Source organism: Ostrea edulis, chromosome 5 (genome assembly GCF_947568905.1).
Source record: "Ostrea edulis chromosome 5, xbOstEdul1.1, whole genome shotgun sequence".
Lineage (NCBI taxonomy): Eukaryota > Metazoa > Mollusca > Bivalvia > Ostreida > Ostreidae > Ostrea > Ostrea edulis.
Window position 1 is genome coordinate 13,714,090 of NC_079168.1, and position 5,595 is coordinate 13,719,684.

Genomic DNA, 5,595 nt, shown 5'->3' on the forward strand with positions numbered 1-5,595 from the left:
GGATTTGTAAAGTTGTTCCCTTGCCAGCTTGGTCAGTTTTGGAAAATTTCACTTCCAGCTGCAGGCATGAATTGATCTGATCAATATGTAGATTTTCCCTCAGTAAGACCCTTTGATTGTTTTTGTGTGATACAACTACTTCACTAACTCTCAAGAACCCATGAAAGGCAGTAGTGAAGACAGCAGAAAACAATAGTGTTTCATGGTTGTCTGTGCCTACACTAGGCAGTATTGCTATTATATCTTGCAAAAGTTGCTTTGTAATTGGCAATCTGCAATCCTGCGTATGGGCAATACGTTTCAGACCTTGCAATAACTTAGTTACCAAGAATTGGTTGGTCGGATCTTGGTAGCCATGCAATTTTACAAAGTGGGATAAACCTGCTAGGTAGGAACGCACCGTTGCATAGGTAAGACCCTTGAGTAACAAGTATGCTACAAACTGAACTACTGAATCGAGAGAGGGTGGCCATGGGGAATTATGACCATGTTGACTACAAAAACTATTATAAGCCAGGAGACCAGTTTGGTATGCCTTGTGCGTATTTCCAGAGAGGGCTGCATGAAGAAGTTTGTTTACTTCAGCTTGGAGATGAGAGACTGGAAGCTGGTTGGAACGCTCAATGGTGAGGTATGTGCATGAGGCGCGACCTGGTGGAAGTGTTGCCACTGTTTACGAGATATTGAATCAGCAATTTCATTACATTTTGTATTTATGTATACTGCCCTGAACAACAAGTTGTTCAACATACATTTTATTATGAAAGGACGGATCAAACTCATCACTCTTTTTGATTTGGATGTTTGCTTGTTGAGGATAGTGACCAGTGCCTGGTTATCAATGTGAAACAGTACTTTCCTATTTTCAAGATTTCTCCCCAATAGACTTATGGCTAATACCACTGGGATGAACTCAAGTGTTGTCATGTCTGAAAGGATGTCTGTTCTATCCCAACCCGAAGGCCAAGGAAAGTAGCACCATTCCCTTTGAAAGTATGCCCCACAGCCCAGGTCCTTAGCACCTGAGCTGTCTGTAAACAAGTCTAGCACTAAGTTGGAAGACCAATCCGACTCACAAAAGTACACTTTCCCGTTAAACTCTTGCAAAATGTTAACCATAAGTGCATATCTTCCTTCATTTCTTGATTCAATTTCACTGAGTGGTGTGGCTGCCGCACACCAATGGTTGCATCATGCATTCGCCTAACAAAAGCCATACCTGTGAAATTGAGCTGTATATGCCGCTGTGGAATCTGCAGATTTTGTTGGTCCTCTGTACCCTGCAGCGGGGCCGGTAAACTTAACTGGGAATGAGAAGGGTACTGTGGGATCTCCATCGATTGACGACTTTTATCCTTGTCAGGTTGTGGGTCAGGCGGTGGCATGGCTTAGCCGTCTTGCCGTCTCCCCCTTTTGGGTGGTTGGTCGGATGTCTGTCGTTTGCGAGGCATGCCAGTTGACCACCTTGTGAAATGATTCCCTCAATGAAAATTCAACTCATTTAAATCATATACATGTACCTACATATATTGGTAAATGAAGATCGAATAATACAGATCTCTAGCTTTTCGGTCTGGGGTAATGGATATTGGTTATAGGAAAGAATTGACCGAAATCCCGTAACTGCTAGCGGCTATGCATTTAGTTTGTAAATCAACTTAACAGATATAAGATAATTTCTAGTCCATGTAACTGCACCAGGGTATTGACTAGGCATGCAAAGGTAAAAAATACTCAACGTGTTATCCATGAAAACCCCAGTACCTAAAAATTTCGCATCTCGATCCCGATTTGAATTTATGACGTCAGTCGCCAAGTCATGCGAGTGTAGCTCGCGCGTAAATATATTATGACCACGATATAACCATTACATTGTACAGAAATTTCAGTCTGACTAAAGCCAGTCGCTACCAATTGCTTCTTGTAGGGATAATTTTATAATTAATGTATCTGTAATAGTTTGCATGCGAACCAAAGGAATTAATAAATTCCTTTTGATTTGTACCATACCCCCCCCCCCCCCCCCCCGATTAAAATTGGTATTCAATCATAAAAATAATTAATTCGAATCGTTTTCCATTGTACGTACTTTTCACTGTATCAAAATGTCTAGAAAATTTAACAATCAATGTTTGATCAATTAAAAAAAAATTCAAAAATGTAATGAGGAAACCAACATGGCCGGTGATCAGAGACACATGTAAAATTAGACAAACAATCCGATGCCATCGTTACATCTTATGCACTAAAATGTGACAAATATATCAATTAAACACAATAAACAACTGTGCTAAACCAAATTTGAGGTTTTGTGCATTTAAAAATTCAGATATTAAATACAAATTCTTATGAAATTGGGGAACACCGACCTGTGTGTTGCAGTTATAAATGGAAAAGGTTGATTTAATCCGGGGCACTTAATTTATATATGCCCAAGGGAAGTAATTGTAGAACAATGAAAGACAACTCAAATGTTTTGCAGCCCTTCGATAACAGCATCTTATGTGAACATGCGTATCACATAGATGCCAAATTATGTTTAATGCAGGTGTAGATACATCAAAATTCCAGGCACATTCGTGCAGAATGGTCTCGTCAAGTAGAGCTCATAGTACAGGGATACCTCTGGAGGAAATTCTTTTAAAAGCAGATTGGTCAAACGCGAGAACATTTAGAACATATTATTTACGTAATACTCCATCTGATATGTCATATACACGTAATGTTTTGAATATGGTGAGTTTTATGTTCCGCTTTAAACATGCATTATTATATCTCACGAAAATATTTGAAATATAATTGAAGATTTTATGAGGGCGCGAAGCGCCCGAAATGAAATATAAATTATATGAGACCGTTTATTTGGTGCAGTGGGAGATATGGTTATAATCTGTGTTTATTCTTAATTACTATTACTTAATACTGGAGTGATAATTTGTACCGTATCTGTTGTAGGAGGATGACTCTGTGCCATAAAACGCCAGGACATCTGTACGTTATTGTCTGCAATGGTGGTCTTTTAATTATGCTGTATCTGGACTTACACATATAGAATGGAAATGGACATATTGATGAACTGCTAAACAATTCTGTTTAAAGTATTCCTTTTGTGGAGTGTATAAGAAATTTTAGGTTTATTTTGCTGCTTTGAATAATTTTTGTGTATTTACTATAAAGTGTGTCAAAATATCATTTTGAAGTTATTTTTTGTTTAGCTCGCATTCAAGTTCAAGTTCATTTTATTCACTCAAACCACATTATACATGGTACATGAGGTACATTAAGTAAACATACATTTGAGTAAGAATAAGGTCAGAGTATGTACAAATATACATGTATTGAAAAAGTATTTACAAAATATATTGAGGAGGACAGTAGTATAACGCCCCCCGATGGCCGGGTCAACTGAGTGCAGTTTTGAGTGCGGTCCGATAGGCGGTTCAACTGAGTGCAGTTTTGAGTGTAGTTTGGAGTGCGGGGTTTTATAGACGGGTCAAGCAGTTGGCCAGGTGGCCGGGGCCACCTGGCGCGGTCAAGCGGGGTTGGTGCGGTCAAGCTGGGGAGGTGGGGGGAGGTGGCGCTGTGTAGCAGGCGAGGTGTGGGGGGATAGAGTGTGAGCGTTTTGTATTCCTGGTGTATTCCTTTATGTGAAATTTTCAAATAAAGAAGAACAATTAAAAGTTTACACATTTATTCAATGAACAATTTGCACATAATTTACTGGTCCGTAGTATTGCATCATGTCTAGAAAAATAGATAGGCGAGAGGTTTCGTTTTCATTTCTCGGAAACGCTGGTATTGTGTAAACTATCGGGAAGTTTTTTTTAAAAATTCGATTCACAATGTAAATAGTTTACACATTTATTCAATGAAACACATTTATCAAATGAACAATATGCACACATAATTTACTGACTCGTAGTATTGCATCATATCTAGAAAAATAGATCGGGTTAGGTCGCGGAAACGTAGGTATTGCGTAAACAATGAACTCGACTATTTGGTAGTTTTTTTAAATAAGCGATAAATATATAGTGGGGAGTAGGTGTTATTTAGCGTATAAGTGGTAGTATGTGGCGTATAGGTGATGATATGTGGTGTTAATGGAAATGTGGGTGGTAGTATGGTGGTGATACATGCAAACTAAAAACGGTAGATCAATCTCTTTCATTAATATTGTCATGCTAAGAAATGCAAAACTGAGGACCTATATAGGATGTGGTGTGAGTAATGTTAATGAAAATTAGGTGATGGCATCTGGTATGCCAGTAGTGGTGTACATGTGGTGGTATGGGTTGTATAGGTAGTGGTATGTGGTGTTTGAGTGGTGTATAGGTGGTGGTATGTGGTGTATGAGTGGTGGTATGTGGTGTATAGGTGGTGGTATGTGGTGTTAATGGAAATGTGAGTGGTGGTATGGTGGTATTCATGGAAATATGCATGGTAGTATGATGGTAATACATGCAAAGTAATAACGGTAGATCTATCTCTTTCGTTGATATTGCTATGCTAAGAAATGCAAAACTATATAGGTAGTTTTGTGAGTAATGTTAAAGAAGATGTAAGTGATGGCATCTGGTGTGCCAGTAGTGGTGTACCGGTGGTGGTATGGATTGTATAGGTGGTGGTATGTGGTGTATAGGTGGTGGTAAAAGGTGTGTGAGTGGTGGTATGTGGTGTATAGGTGGTGGTATGTGGTGTTAATGGAAATGTGAGTGGTGGTATGGTGGTGTTAATGGAAATATGCATGATAGTATGATGGTAATACATGCAAACTATTAACGGTAGATCTCTTTCGTTGATATTGCTATGCTAAGAAATGCAAAACTATATAGGTAGTGGTGTGAGTAATGTTAAAGAAGATGTAAGTGATGGCATCTGATGTGGCAGTAGTGGTGTACAGGTGGTGGAATGTGGTGTACAGGTGGTGGTATGTGGTGTATAGGTGGTGGTAAGTGGTGTGTGAGTGGTGGTATGTGGTGTATAGGTGGTGTTAATGGAAATGTGAGTGATAGTATGGTGGTGTTAATGGAAATGTGCTTGGTAGTATGATGGTGATACCTGCAATTTAATAACGGTAGATCTATCTCTTTCGTTGATATTAATATGTAAAACTATCAATTCTCATACCTGTATAGGTAGTGGTGTGATTGGTGTAGAAAAAAAAGTGTTAGAACACAAGTGTTAGCATCTGATGTGGCATTAGCTGTGTGTAAATGGTGTTTATGGAAATGTGAATGGTGGTACGTGGTGTATAAGTGGTGGTATGTGGTGTTAATGAAAATAAGGGTTGTGGTATGTGGTGTTAACGAAAGTGTAGGTAAGGTGTAGGTAAGGTGTGTGTGATGTTAACGAAAGTGTGGATGGTAGTAGTTGGTTGGTTATTTCACGTCTCCCGAGAAATGTTCACCCTTATATACACCACTTGTGGATGAAGTCCTATGCTTAATGGTTATTAAGTGCATATTGTTCATTTGATAAATGTGTTTCATTGAATAAATGTGTAAACTATTTACATTGTGAATCGAATTTTTAAAAAACTTCCCAATAGCTGAGTTCATTGTTTACACAATACCAGCGTTTCCGAGAAATGAA

The 5,595-nt window shown here is 38.7% G+C and overlaps 1 pseudogene; it reads left to right on the forward strand.

The window, feature by feature from the left end:
* LOC125677512 (pre-mRNA-splicing factor CWC22 homolog) overlaps window positions 1-3,155 on the forward strand; it is an 8,566-nt pseudogene extending 5,411 nt beyond the window's left edge.
* The last annotated feature ends 2,440 nt before the right edge of the window (window positions 3,156-5,595 follow it).